Here is a 21,630-nt window from a genome sequence, read left to right as displayed (position 1 = left end):
CATGAAGTTCAGTTCTTTTTAAACTGAAGAAATATCTGAACCCAAAATTAAGCTCTAGTTAAAACTCATATGTGTCAATGTGTGTAATTAGAGGCTTAGTTCTCAGCAGTCTCTTTTCAACTGAATTTTGTGTAAATTTAATATCTTCTATCATGTGCAGGAAAGTTGTTTTTATGACTCATGTTTCTTGTGTAGATTATGAATGCCAAATAAATAGTCTTTGTTCTTCTGATACAGCCCTATTCATGATGTAGTACAGCATTATTAGTACCCTGTAGACCAAAAAAAAAAAAAAGAAAAAATTAAGTTGATTATAATTATACTTTTCTATTTCTGCTTAGGCATGACTTTCTTTTCACTACTCAAAATTGGGTATAGAAGCTGAAATTAATTCATCCATGTGAAAGATAAATAGACAGCTCTACTTAACAATGATATTCTTGGTTTTCTCTCAGTTTGCCATCCTATTTAGCTACCCAAACAGCTGCACAAAACATAACGTAAATGTGATGTCTGTAGTAGGAGAAAATATAAACTGTATCTACCACAAGCTGATCAAATATGGTCGATGAATGTGGGCTAGGCAAAAATGGACAGAATATTTAATATGCATCTGTATTCCTAAAAAGTAAAAACCCACCTTTCCACCTCACCCTGCTGATGCCTGGGAATTCCTGCTGAGAGAAAGGAGAGGGATGAGGATGAAACAGGCATGGTGCCAAGTTGGCAGATGGATGAGTTCTACCAGTGGCACTGGAGTGGCTATTTATTTTACTTTTTATTTAAATGCTGGTAAGAACTTAACCTGGAGTGAATAAGTAGAGAACACCAGACTTAGAAGCCGTTTTCAGGACTGTGTCAGCTGAAGGGCAGAGGGGGTCCAGACAGAAACCAGTGAACTGAACCACTGTGGTGGGAACGAGCAGCTTTGGGCTCAGTCACTGCTTGTGGGATTCTGTTTAATCATCACAGAGGTCCCTGTTCTGCTCATTTATATTTCTAAATTCCTACCCTCTTTGTGTTTGTTGTCTTCTGGACCTTAATTTCTCCAAATTATAAGAATGTCTAATGCACATTTGACAGAGGATTTTGTAAAAAAAAAAATTTGATGTTCATGCTGTCCAAGTAGACAGCAAAATGCCCCCTTCATTTTTTTTGCCTGAGAATTCTCTGGGCTCTTATAACACTGAAGCCTGGATCCCCTTAAGTTAGATTGACATTGAGAAGAAATAAATACTTTAAAAACTCTAGGAAAATGGTTAAATAATAAGTTCTTAAAAAGTATTAGCAGAGGATAATCTAAAAAATAAATATGAGTTTATGAGAAAGGCCAAAACTGTGACTTCTTAGAAATTAAACAGCAAAGAAATTATTTTCATAGCACTGAAAACAGAAGATAAACACTGGAAGTGGAGTTGAACTGAAGTTCCCTATCCTTCATAACTGGAGACGCAGCAAGTAAAGAAATTAAAGAAAGAGAAAAGCAATCTCTGATAAAAGCCAAGACCAATCTGCTGATCCCCTCTCACATTTTACTTGACAAACCATAACAAATCCTGAGCATAATCATGAAGATGTTATTCATAGTGTATCTCACACCCTAAGAATGTGTGAAGGGCACAGTTGGCCTCCTTAAAGGATGACATAGACAAATTGAAAGCTTTGGTACTTGAAGCATTCCTGGCTAGAAGCCTAAGAGCCAAGATCCTGAGTAAAGGAATGCTCTGCCGTGGGAAATGTTTCCCTAAGGGGGAGGTTGCTGCCATCCTGGATCACTGATCTGACTGCAAATAGATTTGTCAGTGGAGCTCTGAGCTGATAGTGCATTAGGGATGCTGCTGAGTGGGGTGGAAAGAACAGCTCTGCTGTTCAGAGACATTTAGGACAATTGTAATCCTCCCTAAATCTCATTGTTCCCACAACTTCCCTTGAGAAGAAATTCAGAGGGGTCAAGAAAACCTCTTGTTCTAAACTGGCAAAAATTAAGTGTAATTTTGTAATAACAACTGGCATTATTTCTTTATTTCTTGTTGCTTGTTTGTTCTCTGTTGTACAAATGTGAATGAAACCAATGCAGTTTTCTGTTTTGTCTTCAAGGTTCTTGGAATAAAAAATCTGATATTTTTATCTTTTACATGAAGCATGCTTATATTTTATTATTTTTTACCATTAAAGTGAGAAGAAGCTTTCATTTCACATTTCCTCCTACCATATACTTTAAAACGTGTAATGAAGGATCTCTATACTTTAAAACGTGTAATGAAGGATCTCTAGAGCCCAGATGCTCTGTTTCTGTGTGTCTCCAGAACCCTGTCTCCTGTGCTGAGCTGGTACTCTGCTAGCTGGGGGCATGGTGGCACAGGTGACAGAATAAATCTGCCTTTGACTTCTGGACTTAGACAGATCATCTTCTGAGAGTCCTGAGCAGCCAGGATAACACTCAGGGCAGTTTCCAGTGTGCCTTCCTTCCCACTGATCTCAGACCAGACTGTAGGAAAAATCCTTGCTTCCAGTTTAAGAAAACGGCAAAAATACCTGCAGGACAAGGAAAATTGCAGCAAGAAATTCTTTATTGCAGCACTGGGTGCAATCCTAAGTCACATGGGCCTGGAAAGCACACCCACTGCTTGAAAAACGTACCTTTTGTACCCTCTTGGTTGCATAAGCTGTTACACATTCAGTAGGTGTCAGGTATTTTACCTTAAAAGGTAATTTCTCGGACTCAGGAGGGAGTGTTACCCTCCCTCCTGATTGATTTTTGATGTACCCCCCCGTACATTGTACAAGGGGGTCTCTTTGCACACAAAGGCTGACCATGTGGCCAAGAGTACATTTTTATTTTTATACTTTTCCCTATTCCTGGCCAGAAAGTTTCCCTGGCATCAGGCTCAGACAGGACCTTCCACCTTACAGCTTTCATGATACGCCTAAAAAAACCTTGGAATTCAATGAAAGAAAAGAAAATCCGGCCCCCTTCTGTTTTCCACTAAATTCATTTTACTTGTAATAAAACTGGATTATTTATTTCTCATAAGATCAAGAAATAATTGCAGAAATGGCAACCTGAATCACACTCCTTATTAAGAACACGTAGAAGTTATGCAGACTGAAAGATATTATCTCAAATAAAGAAAAAGATAAAAAACCCTGTACTCTTCCAGAGCATCCCATTGGAATACATACATCACCACATCACTACCAGAATTTAGGAATATGCACTAAACCTCACAGTCTCTTTAAAGGCTCCAGCATGTGTTGTAATAAGTCTTTAGCAGAGAGGCTGAAATCTGAGAGAGCACGTTATTCTAAAATTTTCATCTCTATTCTGGAACTAAATGAAATGGCTTCACATCTGATTTGTTCCTCATAAAGTATCCCTTAGGTGACACAGGATAATCCTCCAGATGTAAAATTTTCATACCTGCAGGTTATTTTCTACAGCACATGTAGTAAATATATTTGATGGGAAGCTAAAGTAGTAGATCAAGTTAAAGCAGCTTCATTTCCATCCCGAACTCTAATGCAGAAGGTAGTGCAGTTTTTTAAATGTTTACATTAGGATCAAGATATGGGGATTTTAAATAGCTTTCTTTATGGATGATTTTGACCTGCTACTTTTTCCATTCGGTGGTAATAATGGCTTCAAAAATTACCAACTCCTGCTCTTCAGAAATAAAAAAATTACAGCACCATGACTGAAATTTAAAAGGACAATTGCTTAATATTTAGAGGGATTCATGCCAGTGTCATTACATTATTTTTTATCTTTGCCTTCAAAGACCTTTTGATGTACATGAAAATTTGCACATCACCATGTAATCAGAACATTTGCTCTTTTTATTTCAATTCTTTACATCTGCTGCAAGGTCACATCTTCTACAAGAGATGAACAGTCTGACTTTGCATGTCAATGTTGTCTTCTCATTTTAAATTCCTCTAATTCTATGCCCACACCTTTAAATGATAAATGAGAATCATTTTGTACAGCAATTCTCAAGAAAGAGAGCTCTCTGTTGGCCAGGTGACTGAAATAGTTTGAAGAAGACAGACAGAATGATCAATTTTGCACATTTACATCCTCTCTTCAGCTTCTCCGTAATGGACGGAAGGTACACCAGGGTCACTGTGCTTTCAGGATCCACTCTTTTCACCTGATAAACAGAGGCCAGAATTATATATGCGATTAATCTCAATTTACATGATAAAATATGCAGGAGGTGTGCATAATTAGAACATTTCTGTTTTCACCTACTGAAGAGCAGGGAAATGAGTTCCAGTGTCAGGTGTTCCAGATGCAGTTTACTAAGGAATTAACAACTCCTTCTGTCTTCATGCCTGATGTACATTTAAAAAGCAAGATTCATTTGAAGTATTTCACTAATGGGTGTTTATAAAAAGACAAAGTAGTTTAAAAAGTTTCAGTTTTCCATTTAGCATCTCCACAAGTATCTCCACAAGTAAATGGAGTATCAGAGAGCTGACGACTCTGCATTGGGCCACAGCTGAGCTCAACCCAGCACAACATGCTGTTTACAATGATAGCCTGCAATGAGTGCTCAGAGAAATCTGTATTATGGATCAAATTACTGGTTTCCCCAGTGAAACCTTGTTGAGTGACCACATTTTCATAAGATGTTGCTGGAAGACTCGGAATATTATCAAGCATTTAAATTAAGGTAATTTGGATCTTAGTAATATAACTTAACTACTATGTAAAGAAGGCTTGTTATCTAAAGACTAATGTGAAGATGTTTTTAGCATGTGGATGGAAATTCGTGTCACTTTAACTGCAGAGGGTACACTCATGGCCACCCTGTGAAGAGTTCTTTTATTTCTGAAAGTAATGGAAAGGGTCGAGGGCAACTTTATCACCTGAAAAAACTGCAGTGTCACTGCAAGGAGAACTTAAAGTCTTCCACCAATTTAAACTTCTAGTGTTTCAACTGACAATGCATAAAACCAAAACAATAAACCAAAGATTTTATAATTCCACTAATATTTTCTTCACAGTATTGTTTTCTTCATAGTATCATTTTCATTTTTGAAAGCATTAAATCTAATTTCAAAAACAGTTAGCAATATCAAAACTCAAAATGTCAGGTCTGGTATGCTATTTAAATTTTTCCAGTACTGCTTGTTTTGTTATTTTCCCTTCAAATTGTCTGTACGTAAGGATGGTGAAGGGAAAACAATGGTTAGAAAGAGGCTCAGAAAATTTTTCAGGGGCGACCACATGATTCCAAAGATCTGCAAAGAAATACCATTTCTACATTTTAAAATACTCATAGCTGTATTGTTTGGATTATTTTTGCAGTTTCACAAGCAAGACACAGACTCATAGTGGATTTGACAGATAATTGTACAAAATAGTTTTTGGAGCCCTTTGCCATCAATTCCATCAGGATTTGCAAACTTCTTGTTGCAGTGTACTTGTGACTTGTGCAGTTTTGTGTGTCAGAGCAAAAACAAACACTATAAATTTAAGAGGGCTTCCATTTTCAGTTCTACCTATCTTGACTCAAACCAAGATTTAAACCAATTTTGACCTAGACCAGAGAACTGGTAGTTGTCTATAATAAAAACCTTCTCAAAAATGGACTTTTGTTTAGTTATTTACCAGGTAACTTAATTTGTTCATAGCTCAGGCGTACACTAATCAAGAAAAATGGAAATTTGAGCTATATATTTCACTTTTGGAGGCACATAGTGAAATAAACAACCAAATTCACAATGAAACAGCAACCCATTCACGTAAAGCTCTTTCTCTTCAAAACATCATTTATCTGATCACATGCAATTTTAAAAAAAAAATTTAATGAATTTGGGTTAGTTGGATAAGGTCTGTGTGAGATTTAAAATTGCAAAATGTGTCTGATTATCCTGATCCATTATTTAGCAAAATAGTCTTCCAAAACACCTAAGAGTAGCAGTTCCAAATGGGTAGAGGGATAAACTCCAAGGGTTTTATTGCAGTTATCTGGATCGTTTTAGCTGCCAGTACTGAGCAGCTGAGAAGGCAATAGTCATGAGATGGTGTGTGTGTAAGCCCTGTGTGCTCCCAGCTCAATTTCTGTGGTTCCTGGGAGCAGCTAATGGTAATTTCAGATTTCATACCTGTGTCAGCTATTGGGAATCCCAGAGTTCTCTCCAGGTCAGAACATTTTGGAAAGCAAGACATTTTGATGGACCCTTCCAGCTTCGTAACTTTTGACCTGAGTGTATATTTGTAACATTACAAATACATATTTTGTTCTGCTTCTACTGATTTCCATTTTCATGTACAAAGTAACTTTTAAACTTCATTGACTACTGTGTTGTCTCAGATTAACACTGCGCTGTTCCCTAAAGAGAGCTTATCCCTAATTTCCTTCAGGCTCATATTTCCTCTAGAGATATTCAAACAAGTACTAAAAGGTCATGTCCCTTTGCCCTTAGTTCCTCAGAGGAATTAAAATTTTAGGAAAGCACTTTTCAGCTCAAACTGGCAGTCTCACTCAGACATATGGAAAAAGAGAGGCTAAAATTAAGTGTACTAAACCTCCTTGCCCCCCATGCCGTACTTGAAAAATATAGTTTCACCATTTCTTGTAGGGATTAGTGTGTAGTTTACAGATAACTAGAATCAAAACAGATGAGATCAAGAAGATACAGAAAGTATCTGAACTGAGATAGCTTAGTCTTAAAAAAATAATTTTAAGAAATGAAATGGAATTAAATACATTTATTAAATATATTTATTAAAAAGCATGAATAATCTACAATGCTTTGTTAACAAATGTAAGAGGTACATTTTTCCATTTTTCTTTTAAAAAAGACTGAATATGTAGCTAAACAAAGTCTTGCTGCAGGTTTTGGAGTTTTTCTTTTTGGGTTTTTTTGTGTGTTGTGTTTTTATTTTAAAAGTTTACACTGTGAAGAAGAACTATCTGGCCTGATATTTTAGTCACAATGTAAGATAAGTTGACCAAGACTAGAAACAGCCCTACGATGTTTAATACATGAAGAGAGGGCTTGGGAAACCAGAACCATGTTCAGCAATGTTGACTTACAGAGTTTGTTTGTCTTTTCTGAAGCATTTCTCTTCTGAACAGCTCATAGGGGACATTCTTGCTGCACCACTTCAGTGTCACATGGGTAAACATGGAATGAAGAGAACTGTAAAAACAAAGTAGATGATTAAGAGGTGCTCACATACAATAATAATAGAAAATGGTGTACAGCTTGATCCAGGTCAATGTTAGCAGCACAAGAGTCTTCAATTAAGTGCAAAAATATTGGTTCTCAGTGGTCCTTGGAAAACCTTTAGAAAAGATGCAGTCACTGTATGTAAAGGGCAGATAAAGAATCTGAATTTGGAAACTGAAACAAGAGTTGTTCTGTTGAAGCTATAAGATGAGCATTAAGTGGATGCATTTCTCATGGGAATGATACAGAAAAACATTTATTATACAGCACATCTAAAAGAGAGTAGAGACTTGAATATTTGCCTCCTGTATATTTGAAAAAATGGATAGAACTAGTGACCTTCTAGGTGCAACTCATATTTAATTGTATTCATTGTAGAATAGCTCAACTCAATGCAAAAATAAAAAAACTATTGTAATACCTAAAATGATTTACTGTATAAAGCAACCCATTTTCTGCTCAATAAATTGACTTTATTACACAGCTAACTTGTACCAAATTCATTTTTAAATCGTAAGCATCTTTTAACTGCCAAATAAAGGCCCACCTGACTTTACTTACTATTTGTATTTCTTCATACATAGCATCGGATCATTAAATGCACTTGAAGAAAAGCAATCATCTATTTCACAGGTGGAGAGAAAGCCAAGAACAACCTACTCTGTTGCTGTTTATTCTGAAAATATCAGGCTGTTGAACATAGGGGATTTTTTCGGGGGGGGGGGGCGGCAGGGTAGGGAAACAGCTTTTTTCTTTGGCAGCTGAATCATAACTAAATCAGGACTCAGTAAAACTTTGTGTCTGTAAGACTAGGCAGTGACTGGCATGGGAGCCCAGAATGAAGGGCTGAAGAAACTCAGTGGTCCATCATGTATGAAAGAACAGAGGTGTAGTGGATACTTGTGGTACCAACTAAAGATCAGCAGCAGACTGGAAATCACACCAGAGGAAAGGAAACTTTCTTGGAGGAGGAGATGTGACTGAATCCTGTGGTATTTCTGCATTTAAGCTTTCCCAGGGCAGTGGATTCAACAAGGTCAGTTTCCCAAAGATTTGTTCCTTAGTTTTGGCCTTTATGTTTTTTGTAGTTACAGCAGACAATCCTAATATCCAGTCACATCTGGCAACAGCAGCATGAATGAGACAAACTTTGTGAGACGCCTGGACGTATTTCAATATTCCTAGTAGAGAGCAGTGAGAAAAGTCCTCATAATAAAAAGTGATCTTGGTATTCTGACCAGTCACTGGGCTTTAAAACAACAACACATCTTTTTTCCTGAAAGATTTTTTTTTTCCTGGTTTATGAGATCTATATTAAATGGGAAATAAAAATTGTCCATTTTCCTGCTTAAAAAAAAAAAAAAAAGAAAAAAAGAAAAATGTTTTAAAAAAGTTGATTCCATATCATGATTATAGGTCATGAAACCATTTTGCCTTATGCAAAGAGTTAGAAAATAACTCTGCAAAACCCTGTATCTGCCCTCTCAGTCTTCGTCCAATTGCCAGCCAGAGGCTGTGGATGTGACACCACCTCTGCTTAGAGACAGAGACAATGTCACTTCCTCTCCATCTCATCCTTCCTGGGTGTTTGGAATTTCCTGCTTCCCTGTAGGAGTGTAGAAATGAGCAGCATAATGGGGATCAATTCAGAAAATGTTTTACCTCTCACTCGTTCCATCATACTGTGATAAATAATTGAGATTCGTGAAACAAATGGATGATTACATCAAAATAAAACAAACGGATTGTAAAACTTAATCACACACACCCCCCCAAAGAAATAAAACAGACCCTTACAAGGTCAAGGGGCCCTAAAACCTTCCTACTATCCTAAGAATAAAATGTGATAGAACTTTAAATCTTTAGGCGCCTGTTCGTCCAAGAATGCATGAATTATGACTGGTTGAAGAGATAACCATTTAGCTTTAGCTGTAAGAAAACCCACATACTAAATGCTTAGCCAAAAACTGTAAAATGTATATGTATATGATATAATTAACTGTAAAATGTATATGTATATGATATAATTAATACGCATGAAGTAGCTAAGATAAATGCCAAATGTACACTCTAGTGTGTGTGCAGATTTAGGAAATTTGTCCCCATTTCTGTCACCCAGCCGGCTGCTTGCTTTTGCCATATAATAAACTCCTAATCAAAAACTTATAGCAACTTGAGACTTTGTTTATCACAATACCACGTGCCAGAGATTAAAGCTTTGGGGTCAAATTATAGGAGAAGCAAGACAACTGCAGAGCCAAACTGAAACTGTGTGTCACAGAGGAAGGGTTGTGGGGCCAACTGGTATTAGTTTCAAATTTGAGAAAGAAAAGGTGAGAAATAAGTCAGTTAGAAACACGGGCAAAGGTAATATATAACTACTGTATAAATAAGCAAGAACTAGTAGCTCATAAAAACTTGTTTCTGTCCACCAGGTGCTCAGAGTGCAGCCTGGGTTTAACCATGATGAACCTGTCACCTCCCTTGAGAGACCTGGGTTTGTGACAGCAAGAGCTCTAAACTATAAGAAGAACTGCTTTGGTTGGAGTGAGAATTATGTTTTTCTCTATTTCTATATCCTTGAGGCTATCAAAGCATTATTGTTAAACCACACTGAAGAGTAAATCAGGCTGCCGAGGTGAGCACAAGTTCATTTATGACTGTATGTGCTCTATGGATTAAGCAACAAGGCATGACAGGATAACCCTGATGACTCTGAATATTTCTTTTTGGTTTTGTCCATGTAATTTTTCTCAGTCTTGACAAGTCTGCTGTTACTGGACTGACTATTTGTCTTATTTTTGTCTGCAATAAGGAGCCCTCTTGGTGATTGTTTTCTCTTGAGCACAGCAGGCTGAATTACAGTTTGAATGGGTATTTATGGGTGCATTTTGCAAAAGAAGTGGCACTGTTTTGAAGCTGAAGGAACATCTTAGAAAGCTTCTGTGAGGCTGTTGAACACCTAATTGCTCTTTGAGTTGATACAGTACTTGGTGAATATCTAGAAGGAGTCAGCAGTAAAGAGATTTAGGTAGCTGTATTACATAAATCAGACTCATTACCCAATGTAAATCATCAGAGTTCAATTTCCATACATCTGCCATGATTTATACTAGCTCAGAGCCCAGTCTTGTATTTTCTCAGTCTGACTGGATTATTATTTTTTAGAAGTGAATTTGTTGTTTGCAGTCCCCTAGAGGTGCAAAAGACCTAGATTTCAGACCTAATTTCACTGAATATGAACTAAGATCATAGGGAAACAATAAATTTTGAGTATTTTTTTCAGCAGTATTACTACAGAGACAATTTTGTGTTAGCTGTCTGTTCAGAAAGTCTAAACCACATTGCAAATAATGTTTTGTACAGGAAAGCATATGAGAAAACATATGGAATGACTTGTCTTTACTTAAACATTTAGACAGGTTGTGAATCTGAATTGCTGTAGCTGTTCTGCAGAGTCTTACAAAGAGGCACACCTAATCTGAAAGAGAAGACTGTTGAGTGGAACTGTTCCCTTAGAGGTATTTGGGAGTGACTAATATGGAACCAATGTGATGCAAATTTTCTCTATTAGGGTCTATGAAGTGGCCTTGGGAGTAGTGAAAATGCTACTGCTGCATTTCAGGAAGGCTGAACTGGCATGGATAGCAAGAAAACCAAGATTCCAGAAGAAATGCAATCCCCAGCATGCCCAGCCATGCAGACCACATGTGTGTGTGGATTTTCCTGAAAACAAAACCCAGAAGGAACTGGACTGTGCAACTTCCATGACAGGGAAACAGAGCAAAGAACAGGGGATGGGACATTTCCCTTGGATGGCCATCAGCCTCAGACAGAAACAGCCCTATGGGATTATGGGGTACACATGGCATTTATTGCTGTGGTGGAATGTTAAAACAGGTCAGTCCATGAGAAAGTCATCTCAGGCTTAATTCCCTCAACTACAGACAAGTGTACAGATGTATCAGGCAAAATTAGGGAGTCAGTTTCAGTATTTCTGCTAAGTATATGAAACTCATACTCCAGACAAAGCAACAGGTGGTGAAAAACATCACAGGGGTAAACATGGCATGAAAAAACAACATGGATATATCCTTAAATCCAGACTTTTCCCTTCATCAACCAGGAACTTGCAAAAGGGTTTTAAAATACACCACCTGTGTTATGCCTCACTCAGCCAATAAATTCCAAGGAGAACAGCAACAGGAAGAGCTGGGCTGAAGCAGGGTTGATATGCAAGTCTTCGACAGATTTCTTTCCCAACAGTGCATATGACGAACCTGCTCCAGAGATGATAAGAGATTGTTCAACTCTCAGCAGGCATCCTTGATTCCTTGACTGAGACCTCAGAAGCTCTGGTTTTTATGTCTTTATTTAGCCTAAGTGACAAGGGTGTCTTGTTTCAGCCCGCAGTATGTCAGCCAACACAGCAGCTGTCATGGAGACACAAGTAGAGGCGTTTCCCAGATGCTCCTCTCAGCCGGGTCTTCTGCTTTCTTACGACTCCCCTGACATTACAACTACCAGCAGGGATGGGAAATCATATCGCAGAGCAAGTTGCACCTCTGCACAGTGGTCAACCCCTTCAGGGACATGCTTCCTTCTTCTCGGTACTCCCAGTGCCTGCAGAGCTCCAGTCCTACCTGTTCATTGACTGAGCTCAAGCTTGACTAGTTTTCTGTCTGTTAATAGCCACATGGGACCTGATTCTCATTTTTCTTCAGCATACCTTCCCTTCCATCTTGAGAGTGAGGATAGACCAGAAATGACAGCTGTCACTCTGTGGCTAATGGATGTTCAGTGTCTGACACCAGATACTATGAAAGCTTCATTCCTTCTAGAGAAGATTTCCTCCATTTTACTGTTTTTCAAGAATTATTATCCCTTTATAGAATTTTTTTCACTCTTTCTTCTAATTTTTTCTTTTTTTTTTTTCTTTTTTTTTCCTCTGGGGTGCCTTACAGAACAAAAATATCAGCATGTTAGAGAATAAAAGTAGAGTTCAGATTTGCTGCATATTTTATGTGTCAGTTCTAATGACTCTAGTATACATACTCCTTCTTTATCCTACTTTATCTGCAGTGGTATTCTTCCATCCTGACAATGAGGGTGCCCTCATTTTCAGAGGAATATATGGGTATTTTCACTGCATGCACCAACTTACCTTAAAGTCAGATGGATCCCTTAAGGAATGTGCTTCTTTTCTCTTCTGTTAGCACTGAGCATGGACCAGGAGTTCAGCTTTCTGAAGGCTACATGGAGACAACACATGGGTCTTCCTTGGCAGAAGAAATATCAGATTTCAAAGGAGACCAAAACTCAGTGTATTCCTTCATTGTCTCTGCCAGTGTTAGCCACCAGAAACCAGTGTCCTGTGTGTCATACTGTCCAGTTCCAATGTTTGAGACAATATCCTGCGTTCCAGCCTATTCCTTACCTAGGGTATCCCTGCTGCTCTGATGGCTCCAAGCTGTGCTGACAGGCTGTGGAAAGAGTTCATACTGTTATGATAAATATCTACATTGACAAGGAAAAAGGGAAAGGACGGTAAACAATTCTGAAGAGTTTTGTTCGTTTGTTTGTTTATGTGAAGGTACCTATTGGAAGGTGTTTGTTCCTTCAAATATTGAGTACGAGAACAGTGTAGTTATTAGGTTACAGTCCTTCCCATGCTCTCTTTTTCACCTCTGTGCCACAGAGGTGTCCCTTGTGCCAGGGACACACTGGGGATGTTGGCTCGCATGGTGTTGGCACAGTGGCACAGGGAAGGTTGCATCCGAGGCTCCCCCACTGCTCCTCACTGCAGAGTGAAACTGGTCATGATGGTGCCTGGGAGGAAAATATTCAGCAGAAACACAGCACTTTACCTAAAAAAATCCACAGTTACTGCTGTGTGGCAGCAAGTAATTTTTTTATGTGAAATTCCTCCAAAATACAAGAACAAAACCCAGACAAAATCTCAGTCTTCTCTCTGATATATTAAAACATTTTACACTTGACATTTCTGTCCTGTTTTGAGGACTGGTGAGTTCTGCCTTTAGAACTAGATATTAATCTGAGTTTGATTTTAATTTCAAGTCAATTCTTCCACTTGCATTTTCACTATGAGTTCAAAATTTAGTGTTTAGGTCCTTCCTTGAAGATTTGTATTAGCTACCTCAGGCACCAAAAATCCCAATTTCTAAAGTTTTGTCTTCTTAGGCAGTGTAGAAAATGGACTTTCTCCCAAATACCTTATGTGGGCAGGTGTTGAGATCGTATGTGTGTTTGGGTGCTTTGAAACACTGGAAAGTGCTGAACTTTTTCTACCCACCTCTGAGAGCTGTAATACCCAGTAGAGGAATATCCTTGGCCTTTTGAATATTAAATATTGAATATTAAATATTTAAATATTTGAATATTAAACATCTCTTTGTTTTGCAAAAGGTAGACATATAAAAGATATATATCTATAGATATAGATATATAAATGAAAGATTTTTCTCTACAGGTCTCAAAAGAAATTTAAAAAAAAAAAGAGAGAAATGGAAGAATAATTTGGATTGGAGGCCAACCTCTTGCTCAAAACAACACCATCTCTGGCCTCAAACCAGGTTACTCAGGATTATGTCTGGAAGGAACTCCAGCAACAATCATCTCTTAACCTCCTGCACAGGCTGCTCCAATGCTTGACTGTCCTCACAGTGAAAAGCATTTTATTTTCCTCTTCAGGTATATTTTTCATTTACGTTTGCTGCTTCATGTCCCAGAAACCACAAATACTATTTTTTCTCAGGCAGAATGGTTTTGCCTTCACTTCTTCTTAGAAATATAAAATCCCCAAACTCAAAAAGTAGCAGAACTGTCCCGGCAGCTCAGATCAGGACACTGCTCACACTCATGGAGATGAATGCAGCAGTTAAGGCTGGAGCAGCTTGATCCAAATTGCTTTTGACCTGCTCCTTCCTGAGATGCTGCTCCTTGGGCTGCAGGAGGATTGGAATGATTCCCTCCACCACACCCACAACAGGCAAGCTGGACTGCAACTTCAGAGCTCCTGGTAAAATAAGGGGCAAAATCAGTTTGCAAAACACACACCCTGAAGGGTTCATCATGACTGGAAGCTGGCAAATGTCACGCCCATCCACAAAAAGGGCCAGAAGGAGGACCTGGGAAACTACAGGCCAATCACCCTGACCTCAGTGCCTGGCAAGGTTATGGAGCAGATCATCCTAAGTGCAATCCCACAGCACCTACAGGGACAAGGGATCAGACTCAGCCAGCACGGGTTTAGGAAGGGCAGGTCCTGTCTGACCAACCTGATCTCCTTTTACGGTCAGGTGACCTGCCTGGTGGATGAGGGGAAGGCTGTGGATGTGTCTACCTGGACTTCAGCAAGGCCTTTGACACCGCCTCCCTGAAAAACCTGGCAGCCCATGGCTTGGACAGGGGCACTCTGTGCTGGGTTAAGAGCTGGCTGGAGGGCTGAGCCCAGAGAGTGGTAGTGAACGGTGCTTCATCCAGTTGGCACCAGTCACTAGTGGTGTCCCCCAGGGATCAGTGTTGAGCCAGTCCTGTTTAATATCTTTATTGATGATTTAGATGAGGGAATCGAGTCCACCATCAGCAAATTTGCAGATGACACTAAGTTGGGGGGGAGTGTCGACCTGCTGGAAGGCAAGAGGGCTCTGCAGAGAGACCTGGACAGGCTGAAGAGTTGGGCTGATTCCAACAAGATGAGGCTCAGCAAGGCCAAGTGCCGGGTCCTGCACTTTGGCCACAACAACCCCCTGCAGTGCTACAGGCTGGGACAGAGTGGCTGGAGAGCAGCCAGGCAGAGAGGGACCTGGGAGTTTGGATTGACAGGAAGCTGAACATGAGCCAGCAGTGTGCCCAGGTGGCCAAGAAGGCCAATGGCATCCTGGCCTGGATCAGGAACAGTGTGGCCAGCAGGACCAGGGAAGTGATTCTTCCCCTGTACTCAGCGCTAGTGAAGGCCACAGCTCAAGTGCTGTGTCTAGTTCTGGGCCCCTCAGTTCAGGAAAGATGTTGAGGTGCTGGAGCAGGTGCAGAGAAGAACAACAAGGCTGGTGAAGGGACTCAAGCACAAGTCCTTTGAGGAGAGGCTGAGGGAGCTGGGGTTGTTTAGCCTGGAGAAGAGGAGACTCAGGGGAGACCTCCTCACTCTCTACAACTCCCTGAAAGGAGGCTGTAGCCAAGTGGGTGTTGGTCTCTTCTCCCAGGCAACTATTAGTAAGACAAGAGGGCATGGTCTTAAGCTGTGTCAGGGGAGGTTTAGGTTAGATATTAGGAAGAAATTCATTACAGAGAGGGTAATCAGACATTGGAATGGGCTGCCCGGGGAAGTGGTAGATTCCCCATCCCTGGAGGTTTTTAAGATGAGGCTGGATGTGGCATTTAGTGCCATGGTCTAGTAGCCATGGTGGTAGTTGATCAAGTGTTGGACTTAATGATCTCAGAGGTCCCTTCCAACCTGGCTGATTCTATAATTCTATGATTCTATCTGCAGAGGACTTGTCACAAGAGAAATCATTTGTGGAAAAGCAGAAAGAGTGGGGTTGTTTGCTTTTCCTGTTGAGAATATTAAGCCTTCTGTATGGCTAGCTATCCCTTTGTTGGTGATGTACTGGGAAGCCAGTGAGATGTCTTCCAGCTCACCTCTGGGGTACACAGGATGCCTGCCTTTGGTCACCACATACTGTACAGGAGTGTCCTTGCCAGGGAATAGCAGACAGCATTCCTTCAGCAGTTCACAAGGAAATTACAGTGGACTTTGACTGATTTGTGAAAATGATAACAGCTTTATATTGCAAAAAATATAAAGATGTGAAGTTATACCTGCTATCCCTTCTAACATGATTAATCACTAAAAGGAGACTAATTAAGGGGTTTTTTCCCTTTTTGAATGAGCAAAGAAGAGCACACCAGTGCCTTGGCACCCCTGGCTGTTGATGTCACATGAGAACCAGGAGAGGTCTTGGGGTTTGGTGTCCTCAGCCTGTTGGTGAGGTACCAACAGGTGACTTTTACACTTCATGACAATGAACAAGTAAAGAAGAGATAACACATGGCATTGTGAGGAATCAGAGGGAGATAGAAGGGAGGGAGGAACCTTGATCACTGGGTGTGTCTGGAGAACATTTAGGATGGTTTTCACATTTATCTCTTGATTTTTCAGGTGACTTTCTCTCTGTATTCTCCCTGACCTTTGCAGTGTATCTCAATATGATACAGGAAAAAACTCCTTAGAGCTACTTTGCTTGACAAGATTGCTTAAATCTCAGTCTCTATTTTAGATTAAAAAAATATCTCTTCTATTCTCCTTTCTTTCTTTCTTGCAAGTGGACTATACGATGTATGTTCTGTATCTATCCAGTAACTTTGAATGTGATCCAGATTTTCTTCATTCCCAGACTTATCTTTTTCTTTTCTTCTGTGCTTCATGTTACCTTATTTCTGCTTGTCACAAGCTATCTTTTGTTTACTTGGAAGAGAAATTTTGACAATTTTGTCGAAATGATTAAGAAAAAGAAACACAGATATCTTTTCTTCTTTTCTTAACAATAAGAACAATTTCCTGTTATTGTATGTCTGGCATAAAGCCCATTTTTAAAATTAAAGTTGTGATCCTTGAGCTTTATCTCCATGTTCTACCATATTCAAGTCAGATAAAAAGTTTGGTATTAGCAGGAACATCTGATCACTCGACTTTGTGACTAAAATGTCATCAATCAGCATGTCCTCCATTTGAAAGGCAGAGTGACAGAGAGCAAGGTGATCTGATACTCACAAGATACTGAAACATCCATCTCCCTGCAACACTGACCTCCAGCCAGGTAAAGTGCTGACAAAGAATAAACCCTAATTAGAGATGATCAGACTATTTGGGGCAACCTGCAGTTTCACTGGAGACTTCTGTTACACTGGAAACAAAAAAAAAGAAGATATTCCCTATCTGCTGCATGTTGGGCTAAACCTGGTCCCTAGGAGTGAGGAAACTGGGTTCTAATTTCAGTTACTCTGTGATCAATTAATGAGCTCAGACTAAATAAAAGCAAAGTCATGAATCTATATGTCTTATCTTGCACTTTATCAGATTTCACTGACACATTTTTTTGAACACTTTGCATGTAATAAAATGGTGCCTCCCTCTATGTTTCAATTCAATGTGTTTATTTAATTTATTTTATTTTATGCAAAAGAATTTAAATGGCTTTGATTTTATTCCTGTTTGAAAAGGAAAACCAGAAAAAAAGAAAAAGAAAAAACAAACAAACAAACAAAACCCAAACCAAACCAAAACAAAAAAAACCCACTAAACAAAAAAAAAATTTCAAATGTCTTTTTATAGTGTTTATTTGTTCTCCTAATAAACTAGTACCTAGAGTTATATGATGAAGTCAATGTTAAGAAATATTTCAAGCAGGAGTATTAAGGTTAAATTTCACTTTTGCTGCTTACTCTGAGAGAACAGCCCTTCACTGGCCTCTAGTATAATATGATTTATTTCTTTACTTCAGCTGCTGCAGCACCCTAGAGAGTTGGGCGCTGAACAATAGGGGATAGCATGGCAGCCTTGGTTAATTTACAGAGGTCCCCGTGAAAATTCAGGCCAGACAGCAATTACCTGTTGACCAGAGAATGTACCTTCTTGAGGGAGTTTCTTTGTCCACATCTCCAAGGCAGTTGTGCCTCACACCGTGTCTGTCAAATCATTCTCCAAACAAACCTGTAATTATCATAACACAGGGGCACAGTGATGATGGCACAGAAATTCATCTTTTCCCTTTACGGATACCTTTTTAGCACAGCTCAGGTACTTTTACAGGTTTGTCTGCTTGGTCACATCTACGAGAGTCAGTCTGTGCTTTATGTACTGGGTTTCCTGGGAGCTTTCTCTGTTAACTTTTCTGAAAAATTTTTAACAGGTTCTTCTCCCAAAAGTTCTAACAATATCATGCTAAAACTTTTCTTCTCATGGAATGTCTTGGTTTGAGTTGCCCTCCCCCGGGAGCCAGGGGGCCTGGAGGCCTAGAGGTGATTGGGTCCCAAGAGGATTCCCCCTAAGGAGCCAATTGCAGCTCTTCTCATTCGCTCCTGTAAAAATTAGATACACACAACAACTGGAAATTGTTGGCAGTCAGTCTGTGTGTGTGAGAGTGTGAGAGAGAGAGAGAGAGAGAAGCTGAGAGGTGGACGGGGCCCCCAACCCGGGGGCCCCCATGCCCGGTGGCCCTGGCCAAGCCAGGGCTGAAGGCAGTGTGTAGGATTGTGTGTGTGTTGTGAGAGAGAGACTCACAACCACTGAGGTAAGAGGAAGGGAGGCAAGCCTTCTACCAGGCCCTCTTCCCCTGCTCCCAGTCAGACTGCGGGGCTTTTGGGACAGTTATAAATGGACCAAATGCCTGTAGCTTAAGCTGGGGGGGCGGGGGAGGGCTTTCCCCCCACTGTAGGTGGGGGTGAATGTAAGGCTTAGTATTTCAAGCTGAGCCAAAGAGAAGGGGCTAAAAGAAGCTGAGTGCCAGAAGAAAAATAACTCCAGGTGAAAGTGGAGATGGGCCAAGCAGGCTCAGAGGTGCTCTGCGTCGACTTTGGACGTGGACTGCCGAAATTGAGAGCTGCAGCAGCTGGAGAAGAGTGAGAGAGTCAACTACCAGCAGGCGTGTTCCGGGTAAGAACTCAAAACAGCATCTTACCCCGGGAGGAAATCTTCACGAAACCAAGGAGGAAGGACTCAGAGCTATCTCCTTGGACACCTCATGATGAAGAGGAAACTTCAACACGGAGCTGAGACTGGTGGTGGGGGGTGATCAGAGGAACTCATTTCCCTGATACCCCAATGAGAGAAAGACTGCTAACATATCAGCCTGAGGGCTTCTCCTGAACTGATTGTGGGACGGGTCCGAGGGGTGATAGAAGTGTGTTAATATTGTATATATATAATTGCTTTTAGTTTGTATAGTATTTATTTTGTATAGGAATAAATGTATATATATTCCTTTCCCCCATACAGAGGTGTCCCTGCCTGAAAATTTCTCTTTGATGTTGAGGTAAATGGTGGGGAGGTGGGAGAATCTTGGAGATTGGATTTTTAGTGGGGTAAAACCTCCACATGGAATCACAAAAAGTCAGCAATGTTGATAAGGACTGCTGGAGGTCACCTAGTCCTGCACAAGCAGGATCTTTTCCTCCCTTTATATAAAAAAAAAATCTTAACATTTACGCCAAGTCTGATTTTACACAGAGAAGCTTCTGAGCATTCATCACAGCAACAGAAAATCTTTCTTGGGTGATTTTTTAATTTATTTTTTATTTTATTGATGAGTAGTGGGAAACAGCAGTGAAATGACTTGCAGATTCACCCATACCACAAATCTCACGCGCTGTACTTCTAGGAGGGATGTTTTTGTCAGAGGTGGATGAGAAGCAAGTGATTAAAATCCAAAATGATGTTTAAAATGGGACAATAGGAGAAGCCATTTTTTTCAAGAATACTCCAGGCCCACCAGTATCATTAATGTTGTCTGAAATGACAAAAGAATAATGAAGAAAAGCATGTGGGGATGGGGGTAGACGGAGAAAACAAGAGAGAGAAAAAAAAAACAACTGATTTTTTGGCAGGATTTTGACAGACTAAAGAAAGAATTATGTGCATAGCAGTCTCCAAAGAGGGAGGTTTATAAAAATAAGAGTTCCTCATGGAAGAAAACACTTTAGACTGAAAAATACATATAGAAAGGTATTTGTGTTTCTGGTTGGTCTAACCTGGTTAACTGTCTTGACAGCAAAGAGGGCCTTAGGCACACCAGTTCCTGGAGCTGCACCATGCTGGAATTCACACACTTTCTCCAGCACCTCACATATCCCTGTTGAAGATTCAGCTTTAGTAAGAAACCATTACCCAGTTAGCACAGAGCTGGGATATTGCAGAAAGAAGGCCAATAGATTCATTTCACACACAGCTGCAACCTAAATTCCCATTAGTAATGGCTTAAAAAGACGGACTGTGAGTCCATTCAAATTAGCCAATATTTCAACTACCTGCAATCCTCCTCATCTTGTGCTACAGGTAATAAATTTTTCCTCTGCAGTCAATGTAGTCAATTGTCTCTCAAGTGCCCTTTTAAATGTATTAATAACAAATAAGTCACTGTCAACACATTGCAGAAATTGATTACCTTCATAAAACACATAAATACCTCTCAGGAATAATTTAGTCATTTCTCTGTGTATGTTCAAAAATTCTCATATTTAGCTGAGCAGAAAGTTTTTCCTTCTGCATCCCTTAATAAAATTTCTTCATAGAAAAGCTTAGTGCTGCTTTTTTTTAGTTTTCCCATTGATATTAAACAGTGCAGAGCAGGGACAGAAAGAGGCATGTTTTTCCAAAGAGATTGAGAATCATATATTTACTTTAAATCCACATTTTGTTTAGATGATACATTTAACAAAACTGTATTTTTTCAATAGGAAGTAGTCAATCTCTTTTAAAATGTTTTGACTGTGCAGCAAGACTTTGTCAGGAATCTTTCTGAATTCCTGCCTGTCTATTCTTTTTTCTCAAAAGATATTGACTAGTTGAAACAGAGCCTTTGCAGCAACATTTTGGGAACACTAAAAGCTCTTCCCTGGCATAGTGATATGTTCTGGATCTAAACTCAGTAAAATTTGCTGGTAATACATCTCAGGAAATACAATAGTTGATCGCTACAGGACTTGAAATGCTACACTCGTCCTTTGTCAAATCTAACCTCCTTTGAATTCACCTGGCAACTTTCCACATTGAACTTACCTTTTCATGATCAGAATACACAACTTATCTTTTGCAGGAGTCAGAAGTTCCTTCCTCCCAAAAGGATCTTCCAACAGCAGCTCTTTACTTCCCTACTTTGTTGTTCATTTTTTCTTACTGAGAATTTTGTTGCTATTCGCTGGATGGCATCTGAACCTCTCATAAAATTCAATTTGCATCAGCTTCTTGGTTGTCCTGCCCTTGGACATATTGACTGGCCCTCCCTTGCCATGATGTCATCAGTCTTGATGGGACTACACCACCCTGCTGTATTATCTCATCACACAACTCTGCACAATGCATTTTACGCCACAAGCCATTGCTAACGCTTAAAATAATTAAGAAATAAATAAACATGTGAATTGAGGGTCAGGCTCAAACTTTTTTCTACCCAACTTCAATGGTTTAATGATTAGAATATGAGGTTAATTTCCTGTTTCCTTTTCTAAATCAGTGAATAATATTTCTTCAAGGTGTTAAGTGCATTTCATTGACTCAGTATTTGCACCCTGTGGAACCAATGTTTTAGAGAATTTTCCGAAGTTAGTGAAAAGCAGCAGTTATAACCCCATCCACCCAACAACTTCTGCCCCAGTTCTAACATAATGGAAAAAATGCCCACACTGGTAAAGTTGCCCAGCTCAGGGGTAGAT

The sequence above is a fragment of the Chiroxiphia lanceolata genome, chromosome Z (assembly GCF_009829145.1).
Source record: "Chiroxiphia lanceolata isolate bChiLan1 chromosome Z, bChiLan1.pri, whole genome shotgun sequence".
In the NCBI taxonomy this organism is placed as follows: Eukaryota; Metazoa; Chordata; class Aves; order Passeriformes; family Pipridae; genus Chiroxiphia; species Chiroxiphia lanceolata.
The sequence above is the reverse complement of the archived record's forward strand: the minus strand, read 5'-3'. Positions refer to the sequence as shown.